Source organism: Larimichthys crocea, chromosome VIII (genome assembly GCF_000972845.2).
Source record: "Larimichthys crocea isolate SSNF chromosome VIII, L_crocea_2.0, whole genome shotgun sequence".
NCBI lineage: Eukaryota > Metazoa > Chordata > Actinopteri > Sciaenidae > Larimichthys > Larimichthys crocea.
Window position 1 is genome coordinate 29,098,787 of NC_040018.1, and position 16,224 is coordinate 29,115,010.

Here is a 16,224-nt window from a genome sequence, read left to right on the forward strand (position 1 = left end):
AGACTCAGGGTCAACACACAAACACTGGGAACAAAGTGTACATCGAGCGACAAAGCAGGGCTAATGATGAACGGCTCCACTTTGAAACCGGTTTGGTGCTGCATGCGGAACGCTTCTGAAGCTGCAGCACATTTAGATTTCGCTCTCCTCGCTTCATGTCGGCTTCCATTCCTCTTTCCCATTAGTTGGAGCTAAAAACGCTTTTAGATTAGATGGCGTGTAGCGAGCCCCAGACCCTGATCTTCAAATGCGGCTTCATTAATTCAGGCTAGCATATTGTTATCAGGCTGCTTAATGCCTAATGCTGTCTAACAGCTTCCACAAAGCTACCTCTGTCTGAGGCAGGACACTCTTTCAGATTACTTGGAGCCAGGTGGACCCAGATCGGTCTGCAGAGGATTTTCACCTTTAGATTTCTTCAGTCTTTTGGTCTCACTGCTCACATCGACCTTCTTCCCAGAGTAGAAGGGCGTGATTCCTCACTGGCTTTCCACCTGCAAACACTGCCAACTTTACTTCAGCACTCCCTATCTCAAAAACTACTATCTACTTTCAAGGTGGATCTAAAAATGCTAATCTAATCTACTAATCTGGTTTAATAATTGCCCATTGTGTGTGTGTGTGTGTGTGTGTGTGTGTGCGTGTGCGTGTGTGCTTCTAAGAGCTGGAAGAAATCTTCCCAAGTGTTTACTGTGATCTCTAGAAACTCTTGTCCTCCTTCTCATCGATTGCTCCACGACATTGTAAGTGAACAATGCATTGAGCCGTGTTGTTCTCTTTTTGTCAGCCGTCAGCGGGTGTCATCGATTGTTGCAACCCGGCTCTTAGCTGTGATAGCCTGGAGGTACGGGGGTGTGTGTGGAGTCCTACCTTCTTTTTAACTGTAATGGTTTGCCCAAAAAGAGACACACACACACACCTCCTCCGAGCTATACACCCTGCAGGAGTGACTCAGCTCCAGGTCCATCCATGGTGAATAGGTCTCAACTTTGGCCATGCTGCTCATTACATCGGTTTCAGACAGAGAATAAAACAGCTGCACCTGGAGGGAAGTGAGCAGCCTCTTACAGATTTATGGTGAGCGACTTTAGAGCAGCTCCCCCTCATCCTTTTTTCTGCAGAGCCTCCTCGAGCAAGAGCTCCCACTGTCACGAGGAGATCATCCACGTCACCTCAGGTTGCACTGCTAGTACCAATTAGATAGCTCGCAAACCATGCGTGGATGCGCGGCATCGAGGGTGATGTAAGGCTCTTTGAATGCTTGCTCAGAAGTGTACTCGAGGTTTGAGAAAGGGGAAAAGCTTTTTATCTGATCTGAGCTCTCAGGTTGAAACAACGTATATGTGAGGCCCGCTACAGGCACATGTCCGGTATCAATTAATGCTATTTATATGAAATATGCTAAACACGCAGACGCATGGGAATACAGCTAAGTATTAGACATGGTTACAGGACAAAGAAAGGTGTGTCTTTGTGCACTACCTGGGTTGTTCATTGTTTTGTGCGGGTTGGATGGTTAGGACATCATAGAGCATTAGCTCTTTTCTATATACTGTATGGGTGTGGTAACCCCTCTGCAAATATGCTGGAACCTGGGAATCTCTAGAATCGGATTGTCTATTTAAAGTCCAGGCTTGTGTACACTGTGTACTTTCTAGTGCCGTGCACTAATTTCAGCAGGTTAGTGTTGTCTTGATTCAAATATGGCTGTTGTGCACTTAATGATGGCCACAATGATGGCTGCAGTTCGGGTTGCTGGAATGGTTGCAATCATTCCTTATCTGCTGTATTCACAATGGTGAACGCTGGTGGTCCCTTTTGCTTTAGCTGTGAGGTGTTCAGTGTTCCACACTCGGCTTTGGAGATGACTATTTGAGGAAGTGGCAGACAGGGGACTGTTACTGTTTCTATTTAGAACAGTGGTTCTTAACTTTGTTGGAGGTACCGAACCCCACCAGTTTCATATGCTCATTCACCGAACCCTTCTTTAGTAAAAAATAAAATATGATTTTTTTTTACTGGTGCACAAAATGAACCGTGCATTAACATCACCTTGTTCAAATAACAAAACCAACACAGTGCATGAACTCACAACAACTTACCTCAGTGTGACTTCTGCTGTTGCCTTTGAGAGACCAGTTCAGATATGCGTGGCTTCACCTTGGCAAGTGCCAGTCTCATGTCATTTTCACAGCAAAGTCTGTTCCTTTTCTTAGTTTTTATGTCCAGCATCCTCGAAAACGATTGCTCACAAAGATATGTTGTAACAAATGGTATAAAAAATTCCAGAGCGGAGGCTCCACCGAACCCCTGAGACCGACTCACCGAACCCCTAGGGTTCGATCGAACCCAGGTTAAGAACCACTGCTTTAGAAACTACAAAGTCTGATGTGCTTGTTGAGCAGTTGTGCCTTCCATATGGGCTGAAATATGTGCCACCAGAAACTGAATTTGAATCATTTATATTTGTATTTAATATTGCTTAACTTGAATCCAAATTTTTTTTAAAAATAAATATTCGGCAGACTGAAAGCGCAGTCAACGAATGGACAGACGTTACTAGGCAGGATATTTTCTTTTTCAACCAACAAGTGGATGTATCTATGATGTATTCTAGCCAATCAAAGGACTCAAATTCAGTTTTTTAATTCAGTTATTCAAGTTAAGCAATTCAAATCCAAATATAAAAGATTCAAATTCAGTTTCTGGTGGCACATATTTCAGCCTGGTTAGCTGTCCTGGTTAGATCTTCATTCCAGATTGTACAGACATAAAATCGATGCATGAAATAAAATTCATTTAAAAAAAACAATACTTGGCTATGTTGCTGTTATTGAGCCAATAATATCATAATAATAACCTTGCAACCCAAAAAAAGACAATTGACCTGCTTAGTGAATAGAACAATAGGTTTCAGGTCTCTCATAACCAATTTGCATTGACACATAATTAATCCAGGATTAGCCAAAATGCAGTTTTATGCAAATATTTATGAATCAGTTTATTTCCATGATGATAAAACACTGCACTAGACGACACCTTATTGGCCATATGTGATGAATAAAAGTGTAATTTCCTGTCGTGAACATGGAAATATTTGTGTGATTTTTAAACATTTAAACCCCACTTCAAAAGAAAGGCTGGTTGAGTTCATGACACGGATGTGAAGGATGTTTGAAAAAGTAAAAAAAAAAAACTCACACATGCCATTTAAGATGAGAAAAATGTGGCTGTAATGGAACAGAACTTTTTAAAACCCATTTTAATTGAAAGGACAAATCTAACAGACATTTCATAAATATCTAACGTTGTGGTATTTTCTTTAGACCTGCTATTTTTTCTCTCTCCTTTGAAGCGGATGTGAAAGGCTGTGAGAGAAAAAACAGGTAAAGAAGCTTCATGTATAGTTCAGTGTCTAATTTCTTTTGAGCTTTTGTTCTGTCTCGCATGTCTTTGATGGTGTGTTGCTGCCGTTCCTCAATCAGATTCTCATTCAATCCAGGTTGCATCCAGTCCCCCAACTGTTTTGCAGTTTTAATGAAATGTTGGGACGCACATAGCATTTTTTGGGGGTGATTATGGCTCTGATTTAAGCGCCGGACAGAGTTTGTCACAAAAACCGAGATAATGAAAGACTCAAATCTTCATTTTGATGTTAGACACCTCTTCAACTCATCCAATTCAGTTCATATTGTGCTCAGGCGGTGCTGATTCCCAAAACACATTTTCAATTAAATTAACAACAACCAGTTTTCAAACAGTTCGACTTGTAGCTCTGCGGCTCCATCAAAAATAATGATTTTAGAAAAAATAGCCCCCCAAAAAACAACACAACAAATATCCATTGATGAGTTCAGCTTCCAATAACATCACTTCTTGATCTATTGCTTGTAATTTCATTACCAAAACGTAATGTGGATGAATTTTGGATCAGCTGCAAGGAGATTTAAGGCCATGATTAATTACTGTCTGAAGGCATTTTCCTGTCCCAGACAGAACTGGCATGGAGTGTGGAAGAAATGCAGAGAAATGATGGTTGGAGAGGAACGGGACTGAAGAGTGAAAGAGGTTTATTATGGAGATGCTGTGAGGGTACAGTTCACTGGTTTTTGGGATGAATGGGTGGATGGATGGATGGATGGATGGATGGATGGATGGATGGATGGATGGATGGATGGATGGATGGATGGATTGCATATGTGTCAGGGGTGCTGTCCCTGTAAGTGGTTGAGTACATACACTGTATGTGAAAAAAAGTTCAGTCAAGTGAACCTGATGGATGGAATAAGATGGATGTACCTGCCGTAGAGGCAGCTGTGATTTTCAACCTGCTCCATCATCTCTTTTGTTTTCATTTCTATCTGTCTGTGACGTTTCCGTCTGAATATTTGATACACGTCGCACACCTGGAGTTGACCCCGACTCTAACTGTTCTTGGCCTCCATCAGCCGAGTAATATTCGAGCCATTTTTCTTCAGGAATGTTGGAATGAAGATCTCCTCCCTGTGTGTCGGGGTTCAACATGGTTACACTGTGTGTTGCCAAATTAAAAAGAACTGGCTTCAGGCCGCAGGCCCAGTGGGACGGACCAAGTGATCTGAGTACAATCAGGGTCCACGGTCTTGACTTACTGTCTTGTTTATCTCGCATTACTCAAGCATCGTTTACTTCAGTGAGTACAATGTAAAGTAAAAACCATGTGTTTGTTGTATTACTTTACAATTCAGCATTGGAGAGGGTGAGGTGAGGGTGTTTAGATGCCACACAGCAGTCCTTTAAGAACAGAGCTGGAGTCAGAGCCTGGTGGAATTTTCAGTTTAATTGGCTGCATTCTATTTTATGTGCTGATTATAGACTTTCTGGTATTTCACATTAAAAGCAGCCGTGTGCAGAATTAGACTCAGGTCACAAGTCTAAATGTTTCACTCACTATAGACTGAGGGTGAAACTGCTTGGCAATGATTACATCTGCTCTGGTATCTGGTATGGAACTATTTACAGTACTAGCTCATTTTCATCCCCTCACACAATGGTATATTCTGACGTGACTTTGCTCGTGATCAACTTCCGCGCAGCCTGCCCGGGGGATTCAACTGGGCGGGTCAGGGACGGCCGCACAGTGCGGGAGGATCCCCTCGTGGGACCTCTCCCCGGCGCTGGATGGCCGCGACCGGCTCTGGGTCGGCTTGGAAAGGCTCGGGGGCGAAGGTGGCTCACGGCTCCGGCCGCGAGCTTTACAGCGCCTTCCTGCCCGGACCTCACCGCTTCCCGGGGCCGTGGACTTAGTGCTCGCTGCGCCCTCTCCGCGACTGTCAAATCGCAACGTAACACAACTTTCACTTCATCTCGCAACAAAATCGCAACAAAAATGTAAAAAGCACCGCAACTTTCCCCGCAATTTTTTTGAAAACCTCATGCAACATCAGGGATTTTAGGCCGCAACTATTTCAAAAAAGGCCCGCGAAATCCTGGTGGGACTGATATCATTTCCGGTTATAGACTGACCCCGGCCCCCCATCACAGAAAGGCAAGTTGATGTGGCCCGCACCGAAAAAAGTTTGGGGACCCCTGGTGTGGAAGGTGTCTATAGATATAAAAGGCTCATTCTAACAACAAACACACGATTATTCTGAATGAAAACACAGTTATATTCATATAAAATTCAATTTCTGCCATATTCTGTGAATAGAGCCTCTGAATGTTTGCTTTGTTACACGAGTGTCTCTGTGAGTATCTGTACGTACCTACAGGCAAAATAAGCTGCCTGTAACTTAAGTAAGTGTACGTCCCTTTTCCTTGTTTACTTCATGCTCCACAGATAAACCATGAATGTCCCTCAGAATACAAATCTCTAAAGCACAGGAAAGCCGGTTTGGATCGTGCCTCAAAGTGTTTTTTCGTCCGTCTACCCGCAGAGAAACAAAGAGGAAGGCTCTTTGTTGTAGATGTGAGGAGTGTGTTTAATCCCTGGATAATGTGCAGTGTGTTTACAGTCTGTTGCCATCAGCTTCACTGTATCAGTGTGTGGAAACTCAACAGCATCATCACACCACTGAGGTGTCTGTTACACTCAAGAATCCACTTGTTTTTTGTTTTATTCATGTCCTCCTCCGTCACCTCCGCTTTCTCACATGACGGTTATCGTATTTAAAAGACAGGCTGGTTCCAATCTTAATTTCCAATGATGGATTTCTTCTTTTTTTTTTCCCCACACAAAGCGCAAGATTGTTTTACAACAGGGAGATTCAGACCTGATGGATTTGGCGTGGGATGCCAGGGCTGCTCCGGGGAGTTTCTGGCTTGCAGCCTTTATGGCCGTGATTGAGTGTGAATGTCTTAAATCGTGGCACTTCACGTCAGCGCGGGATAAGATGACTTGCCGAGCTGTCCCGCTGTGTCTTTGTCTGTCATGTTCTTCTTGCCTCTGCCCGTCTGCCACGTTTCTGTACCCTTCGTCTGTCTCTCACTTCTTTTCATTTTCCTTTAGTGCCTCCTTTATGAACCTGACGCCATAAATTGGAAGCTAAAGAGGATAAATCGAATTCCATCCACCCGAGGACAATGACAATTAAATGAAACCAGATTAGCAGTGTGTTAATCTATGCTCTGGCTGTACTTACAGTTGTATTAAACACGATTTGTATTATATAAAAATACACTCATAAGCCTAAAGTCTCATTCAGATGGGATTTCCTCCTCGAGGGGTGGATGGCTGATTTGAATACTTGCTACACTCACTGATTTTAATCCCATCTGGAGCACACACCACTGATTTTTCTTCCCAGTTCCCCCAGAACTCACATTCAGCTTGATTTACTAAGCAAATTAATATCAGTGCTGCAAAACGTTGCACCGCTGCGTTTTTCTTTCCAGTTTAGCGGCTTATTAAAAAGGATGATAATGGTGGATGACCTCGGCTACAGTTCTAAAAATGTTTGCCGACTTTTTTTTCTGTTTTCACCGTAAAGTGAATCCCTCTGGCTCTGGAGGTTTTTAATAGACTTTGGAGACATCCCTTTAGGTTACCTTGATGAATAGTTGCATTCCTGTATTAACCTATTAAGGGGCCTGGGGCTGTTCAGCCCCTTTTTGACCATTCCTCCAGTCATTTATCTGCAAGCACGAACCATGTGAACATAATCTAAGCCACTACATCTTCATACAAGGACCCTATAAGGCCAGGATCAGACAGACGTGATGTAGGCGGGGTGCCAATGCACTGCTTTGGAGACATTTAAATACATGCATTACTACTGTGTTACTTGTAATCGTTGTGACAAAAGATTGCAGCCATGATAGCTTCACAAACGTCTTCCTGGATCCCACTCTATCAACTTACTGGTACTTAAAGCATCTAACCCACCAACACTTGGCTGTTTTTAGACTGAACACCAGAGCCATGAGATCATGTAATGATACAGGGCACTGCTTAGTTGATGTTGTGTTTTATGTCAGGAACAGACTTCATGATATCAACCTGATCCTGGTGTCAGGACTCTTGGGGTGTGGTCGAATAGTCTATTTTGCTCAGGAACCTTAGGTATTAACTTATGATGTTTCTAACTGTGACATCCAGCGTCCTGCAGATCATGAAGTTACTGTTGATTATTAATCATATTATCTTTGTCTTTATCTATATGTTTGTATATGAGTGGACAGGAGGGTGAGCAACCATACCAGCGTAACAAACACAGAGCGGGTCGTCCACTAATCAGATGATCGGCGGTTCGATCCCCGGCTCCTCCGGTCTGCATGCCGAAGTGTCCTTGGGCAAGATACTGAACCCCAAGTTGCTCCCGAAGGCTGTGCCATCGGTGTATGAATGCTTAGATCCTTAAACTGATGAGCAGTTGGCACCTTGCACGGTAGCCAATGCCATCAGTGTATGAATGTGTGTGAATGGGGTGAATGAGATATGTAGTGTAGAGCGCTTTGAGTGGTCGGAAGACTAGAAAGGCGCTATATAAGTACAGTCCATTTACCATTTACAATATTCATTTATTATTTGAATTCTGATGTTGATAATGAATGATAATGAAGTTTTTCACCGGGTTGTCCACGTTTATATAGGAAATATAAACGTGGACAACTTGTTTTTCTATATATAAAACAACACGGTCAGAGTGTACAGAGAGTATCTAGTAAGTATCTCAGATAAAGTGTTTTGTACTCCGTCTTCTGGACTTTGTAGTTTTACCACAGGTCACGTCAATAATATTCACTGTCACATAATAACGTAGTCTACTGTAAGAGCAGTCAGATTCTCTGAACACCGCAGACGTCTTCTCCTAACTCCTTCTCATCTTTCTTTGACCTCATTGACGTTTTCCATCGAGGTCAAGGGTTAGGAAGAGACTTAATTTTCTTTTTACTATTCAACCGTACCCCAGGTCTTCCTGGTGGTTTGGCCAATTCCACCTCATTGAGTGACTGCTGTCACCTGAAACATGTCGCTGTTTAGGGTAGGGAAATGTGTTGGTGGCAGTGTCCCTAATGTTTAAGTAAAACAGGGAGGAATTGGGACAATTGTCTTCCTCTATTGTTTTAGGCTGCATAATTTGTCTATCCATGGAGAGCGGTGAGTGTGCTTTATGCTGTGGGGAGGATTGTAGCTGGGTAGCTGTGCCATTTGTGCTGTCTGGCTGGAGCCTTCACTGTGTCCCCCAGATACAGGCTGAAGGCTGAGGCAGCAGTCATCTCTCAGGGAGGGGTCGCTGATTTTCCTGTTTGTTTTCAGGGCTGTTTTGTTATTTTTGTGTCTCGTCCATGTGGTTAGTAGACAATTTGTCTCCCCCAGTTTGTAGGTGCATGAGTACGCACATGAAGACGAGGGTGCAGTTTGTCAGTCTGGATGATGCAGGGAGCGTTCACTCAATCTCTCTGTGGTCGTTTATTGTGTGACTCAGACCGCCTTGCTCTGTTCTTTTGGATGTGCTTCAAGTATTTAACTCAGGCTGTGTGACGGGTTAAAAATGGATTCTGAACATAGTAATCCTTTGCTCTCTGTGTTGCTAAATCAGGCAGCTCAGAGTACTTCAGCTCAGGCAGATTTAGCTGATTTGACCTCGACTGACACGAGTCAAAATCAACCTTCATAGTCATAGTGGAAGACTATCTAAGACATCAGACATCAATCAGACATCTAAGACTCATCCAGACAAAAAGACTACAGCGTGCAGGGATTGTTTTGCTTGGATAGTTCGTTCTGTGATGTCAGCCTCTGTATGTCACTCAAAACTAGAAAGATGGGGAACTGCTGTTGGTCGGGCCTTTGTGTGTAGTCCCAACAAAAACACATCACCGTAAGAACACCTAATTTGACACGGTGTCCATATCAACAGACTAAATCAGTCTCGGGATTAGAGGTTCTAATTTTCTGACATATCTGTGACGCAAACAAAAACATAAAACATAAAAATCAATGGACTGACGAAGGAAAATAATCTTCTTCTGCAGAGAAAATAAGTCATACTTCTTCCTGCACGCAGACAGAGGTCTGTATGGGAGGAAGAGGAACGCTTCCGTCACAGACGCAGCAGCTTCTGATCCAGCAGTCAGTCACGATAACTCAGTTTTGGCAGCGTCTACATTCCCTTTCCTTCTTCAAATTGAAATATATATTGCATTGCATTAATCCAAACTTTCATTAGCCTCTAAAACTGTTGTTCTTTCTTAGATCTGTGAGTATTTCCACACTGAAAGGTTTCTAGGCTTTTCATAAAATGTGTAAGTCCTAAATGTGTGTGTGAAGTCATTTTAATACGTAATCTGTGACATTCACTTTTATTTTTAATTCAACATTTATCTAGAGACCTCAAGGAAGTCCAGATGGTGCCTTTGAGTTGCATAACAGCGCTAAAATAAAGCCGACATGAACTTATTAAGGAATTCAGAATCGTCCTGAAACATTTATCAATTAAAATTCCATCTCCAGACTTGATCCACACAAAGGCTCGCATTCCCGTCAGCAGACAAGCGTTTTCTGATCTGAGATGTTCTTATGCAACACGAGCTCAGTGAAAGATGATCTGCAGACAGCCTGCTCAGACATAAAGGTCTGAAGTTCAACTTTATATTGTCAGGGCTGCACAATGGTGTCACAGTTGTACCCAGTGGCTCCATCAGGGATTTGGGGCTCCATTTAAAAAAAGATATCACATCGGGCCACATCACCACAGGCCACGCCAACCCTGAACAACTGCTGCAACCACACCTCCGGAACCTGACCAACCCATTCAAAGCTTTAAATAGCTCCACCTCCGCAGGCTTGCAACTCTTATGTCGTCTAAAACTTACTGTGCAGCGTTTACTGAGAATATTGCACACCATGCAGACATGCTGCATTCAGCATACAATGGAATTAAATACAACACTCCTATAAGAAATGTGCTAAAGGCGGTCTACATACATTTTGAATGAATTGTGTCCCCTAAATATATCTTGAATATGCATGAATCTCTTCCGTTAATACAGATTATCATCTAACTTTAATACAGACTGAGTCACTCGATGCTTCAGTCCAGTTCAGACCACAGACTGTTTTAATGTGGAAAAACAATTACAATGTTTGAATTTTCATAATTCAAAATGATTAAAGCATGTTTCTTGTTTTCATTCCCACTGACCCGCTGCAGTCAATCCAGCTGACTCTGATTAGGTATCAGCTGAAAGAGGAGCCACATGTGAACACTGAGATATCTCTGTGATATGAAGTCTGAGATAACCGCTCACACACCACACCAACCTTTCTTTCTTATTAACAACGGGACTTTAGGAAACTAAGATGCGATCCAGCTCCACCAGCACTCCTCACTTACAAACACTGTCCCTGGTTTTGGGGGGCAGAACTGAACCATTTCAAACTTTCTAAATGTATACTTTTTGCCCAAAAACAGGGTGAACTGGCTTGAACCGCAGCACCCAGGGTTAGTTCTTGTGGAGCGCTCGGAGGACCTGTTATGTGCTCACACATTCATTCACTGCCTATTGTTTGCTGTGAATGGTGGCTGGACAGCAGAACGTGTCCCAGAGGATGCTGAGCTCGTTGCTGCTGGCAGCTCGTACCGTGAATCTCTGAAATGTCAGCTGCTGTGATGAAGGGGAAACAGAAGGTGACGCACTGCTCTTGCATGTGATGGGCGTGTGATTTCTGAGCAACGATGTTGTCATGACTTCAAACAACTCTCTCTGTTATTTAGCCTTGGTATTCCACTGTGCTTTAAACGCGTGGTCAGAACCAGTAGACACACACACACAACATTATTCCCTGTGAAGAAGTTTGTTGTAGCTGCTGTGTTCCTCCTCAGACAAGCCTGCTGAAAGACTTTTTGTATGAGAGCTTTGTGCAATCAGAGGAACAGCAGCTGAACAAGGCAATCTCCAGTTTCCCACCTCCGCCTCAGAACACACCCTGCGCTGAGCATGAAGCACAATCTCAAAAGCCCTTTAATACACTCTCTCTCTGCTTCTTTATATGCCACCACCATGCACTACTGCACACTATGCTGTATACGTGACTATTAAAGCCAAAGCTAAACATGCTGCAGTGTTAGATTATGTATAACATGCCGGCTTATTGGTAGCTTTTAGTTTTAGCCTGTTCTTATTCCCAGGGCATCAAATACTGCACTGTTAGCGCGCTCGTTGATTTGAATTATTCCTTAGTACGAGTATTTATTCAGCATCAGGACATCAAAATATTACATGTACATGGACCTCTTTTCTTTTCTTCAGCAAATCACAGTCTGCAAGCAGTTAGCTGCAACCGACTTACAAAAAGAGAGTCCTAACTTAGAATTTACACAAAGTTATATAATATGTGTGCCTGTCTCATTGGTCCAAAAACTGTTGGGGAGTGGCCCTGGTTTAAACTTGGCTCTCCCTTGTTGGTCCCAGCCTCTTGACACTCAGCTGCTCCAATCGTCTTCAGCCAGGAAAACCTAAACTCCCCCTTCGATGTTCAGTTGTACCTAGTCATCGATCTGGGACCTCTATCTTACAGTATGCCTCACATGACTAACTGCATACTGAACTTTTAAGGGGGTTTGACTTTTGACCCTGACGGTATCTTGTCCCTCTGTTGTTTCCAATCAGAGTAGCCCTCTGTTCTACAGATCCTGTTTTAATTTAACTGATAGAGGTGGCCTTCTGCTCTATGGATCTATAGAAACCAGGGTGATGAGTTGGCAACACAACTTGCAGGTCACACAATACGAATATAAAACATTTCATTCTAACATTCTAACATCTTTAGCATCTGTATGAGACGCACAGCGCTTCAGCATAAACAAAGCAGCAACCTGCAGTTCCTCAAACGGCCACTTGAGGCTGGCTACAGAACAAGTCAATGTCTAAAAACCACCATGTTAAAATGTCCAACAGCCTGGTACAAAAAACCTCTATAGCTAATTCATGACAACTGTACTGAGGGTGTTTTTTTTTTTTTATACAGCTCACTGTTCAAAATGATATTAAAGCGTAAAGTTAGTTGGACGTGGTGAGAGGTGGAGCGTGGTTGGAGCCGGTGGGATTAATGAAGTCTGACTTAAACAGTCCACCTGTCAGTCAAAAAATCCACACGTTTAATTCAGCATGACTTTAAGCCTTAATATCATTTGAACAGGTGAGTTCTACAAATATCCCCCCTCAGTACAGTCATCATGAACTACTTATGTGTAGCATCCCCGGCTGAATGATGGTCGGACTCTTTAACTGATGGTTCATATTGCTTTATTTTGTGAACCGTATTCAATTATGAACACACCGTAAGAGCTATGAAAAGGACAGAACAAAAATAAAGTTACTTTTCCTTATAGCAATAAACTTATCATAGCCTTACAAGATTTACTAAATGAAATTATGATTATTTTAACTGCTACAATTACAGCAACAATCATGGAAAATCACATTTTAACCAAAGTTAATCAAAGATACATAAGACACACAATGCTAATCACGCTAGCAAAAACACATCTTGAAAAGTATGGAACTCTCAAAAGCACCAAAAGTCAAGCTAGACAGTAAACATCACATAAAGAGTAATAAAAACGAACCTTGTGCCTGAATCAGCCAGGTGCTAATTGAACTTTTTTTGTATTAGGCAGACACACTTTTTCATCGCCAATGAAGTCCGGATGTTTTGATTTTTTCGTTTTCAGCGCGACGCCTTCAAAATAAAAGCCCCGAATTTAACGTCTGCTATAATTAAAGAAATAATAACCTGGCCTTCACCGAGAGCTCAGAAAATGAATAAGTAAGCACAACACATTTATAGAAATATATACTCAAACTAAAGGTCATTTACATTATGGACTTGGATTGTCTTGTTTTGAAACCAGCCTAAAGTGGCCGGCCCGAGGAACTGCAGTATCAGAATCTTTGTTTGAGGCAGCATGAGACAGTTTTCACTGCAAGCCGACAGTCCTCCCACATCGACGTGGGATCCAGTCAGTAAATTACTTTTTTTGGATTTTTTTTACACTTGCTGTTATCTAAATGACTGTGAAGGAGGGAACATCACCATCTCTCCATCATCAGCTCTGCATCTGCTGTTGCTGGAGATTAAAAAAAAGTCAAACAAAATAGATGGCTGGTAGAAAAAAAAAGAAATGGAACTTTGTGAACACTTGGCATATTCGATCTTCATGAAAGTATAATAAGTGTGGTGGGTTTCAGTGAGTCAATATAAGCAGCCACTATCGGAGAGCTGGGAACAAAGATGGGGATAGACGGAGTTAATGTGGGAGGAGAGGACAGGGCAGTCTCTATCTCTCTCTCTCTCTCTCTCTCTCACTAAATCAATCCAGTGTCACCTTCTTTTTTCTTTTTTTTAATTCTTTGCTCCTAATCTAGAACGGCAGATCAATAAACACGATGCAGTGTTCATTAATCAAAAAAAGATGATGTATGTATTAATTTCTGGGTGGGTGCTTGAAGGACAGGAGAAAGCTCTGAATTGTTTGTCCCGTTTTGTTGGTCTTGGAAAATGAGCTCAAGTTCCCCCTCCACCTCTCCGTCTGAATTATCTGTGGGTCTTATCTCTGGCAACCGCTGTCATTGTCACGTACAAAGAGACGGCCTCTCCGGAAAAACAACTTTGTCTTGTCTGTCAGTGTACTGTAGGTCAGAGTGTCTCAAAGGTAGAACCATGTTGTTTTCTTTGGGCTCTAATTAAATACAACATTGGATGTTGGAGCTATGATTCTTCCATTATTCAGTGTTGACACAGACCTTCCAGAGGAACACACACAATTATTTTCCACCCAGGCCAAGTACGCTTAACTTGTTTTTAAAAATATATTTCTCAGCATGTTCCAGCTTGTAGACTCTGAGATTAAACTGTGAATAATGTTATTATGATCACGCTGAAACTCATGAGTGCTGTGCGCGTGCGTGTGCCGCGTGTGCGCTCGCCTGCGCCGTACGAGTGTCGACAGGTCAGTGAATTGGGGATTAGACTTGTGAAATGACAACAATGCAGTGGAAGGTATTCAGGCTGTATCCCAGTGGCAGGGAGGCAGAGCGTCGGTATGTGCAGAGATGGTGCATGTTTACTGGGCCAAGGGCAAAGCTGCAGGAGCATAATTACCAGTTTGGAAGGGGGAAATGGTTGTTAAGGAACATCTGGATGCTGGTCTGCATTATGGAGGGCGGCAGGTGTGTGGTGGACAAGTTTACAGAGCTGCATGATCAAGGTATTTGCGCTTTTTTTCCCACCCCCAAACCTTTCTACTGTATTACAGGAGTGGTGGTCATGTAAGAGCAAGGCAGTAAAGCTGCTGTGGGAAGTAATGCTTCAGGTGTCTGTAAAACTTCATAGACCATGACTACATTTACTCTCAGCTCCTCGGCTGGCCGATGAAACATTCCAACACCTGTGGAGAGAACGTTGTTGGAAGATTTTCTAAAGCAGGAGAAATACAGAAATATGAGTTTGATGTGTTGGAGACAATGTGGTTCAAATGTAGCAAATCATTCTCACATATTCTGGAACTGGCCCAAACTGAACTTGTATTGGACTGGCATCCAGAAAGCACTGTGCACGTGTATTCGAAGCTCAGATACCAATGGACTGGAAGACTCTTTATCTGGGACATGTGTAAGCTGCTGCAGGCCCTTCTAGCACTAGAAGGTGGCTGAGTCCAGTACCACCTACATTGGATGATTGGCATGGAACAATTTTGGAAATATTTCAAAGGAATTTCAAGGATAAATTCTCCCAAATTTGGAATAAATGGATTGAATTCATTGCAGACTTTGTCCGACTCCACTGAGGCTTAGTACTACTTCCCTTATGTTGATGTGAATAATAGAAATATAGGCTCCCTTGGTTCTATTGTTGATTGTTAATCTGTAATTTATGGCAGATGGATATTATGGATGTATGTGAGAAAAAAGACAAAAAATACGGGGCGTTGGGAGTGTTTTGTTACTTTTTAAAATGTTCTCTTTAGGATTGAGTTACAGCCTGCAGGATCAGTTGGATGCGGCACTTTTGTGCATGTGTGCATATGTCCATGCATGTATGCATCCACTAATATTCCCGTTTACATGCAGGTGACATATCTAAAACTGTTGATATCGTAGTTGTAGATGTTTCTGTTTCTTTTGTGCATGTCTTGTTGTTTACAGCGCACAGAGCTGTAAATGGTGTTGAAACCCTCGTCACATTCACCCATTCATAGACATTTATACACTGACGGTGGAGGCCAACAGCTCATTAGGAGTGAGCATACAATGCTTCCTATCCGAAGCGTTCACAACGATATATAGCTCTCACACATTGACACGTTCATTGGGGTTCAGTGTCTTGCTTAAGGACACTTAGGGAGCTGGGGATTGAACCAGCGACCTTCCAATGAGACGACCCGCTCTACCACCCACATATTTGAAATAATGATGGGAAATGAATGTAGCATAGGCAGTCCAACCTACTACTGACTAAATAAAAACACTGAAAATGAAAAAGATTTGTTTCTGTTTAGCATCTCATTGATAAAGATGAATTGACTCATCACTTCAGCTGTAAGAGAAGAACAAGTTCTTTGACTTCAGACTTTTTCTGTGACATTTTAGATGCATTATGTGATTTTCAGTTGGTATAATTATTAATTATTATGTATAATTGTCTGACTCATGATGATGAGATGTTGCATTTCCATATCTCAGCAAATAGCTTGTTGAATACAAAGATATCATAATAAATAGAATCAATGAGCTACAAAA

General features: G+C 42.4%; 1 protein-coding gene across 3 annotated transcripts in view; it reads left to right on the forward strand.

Moving 5' to 3' along the window:
* Positions 1 to 16,224, forward strand: part of cemip (cell migration inducing hyaluronidase 1) — a 190,680-nt gene that overhangs the window by 30,389 nt on the left and 144,067 nt on the right. The window contains exon 1 of one of the 3 annotated variants that reach the window (XM_027281345.1): positions 14,482 to 14,693. The exons of the other annotated variants lie outside the window; for them this stretch is intronic. The gene's annotated coding sequence lies outside the window, so the exon portion shown is untranslated. Of the gene's footprint in view, positions 1 to 14,481; positions 14,694 to 16,224 lie in introns of those variants that run through there. 3 annotated transcript variants of the gene reach the window in all.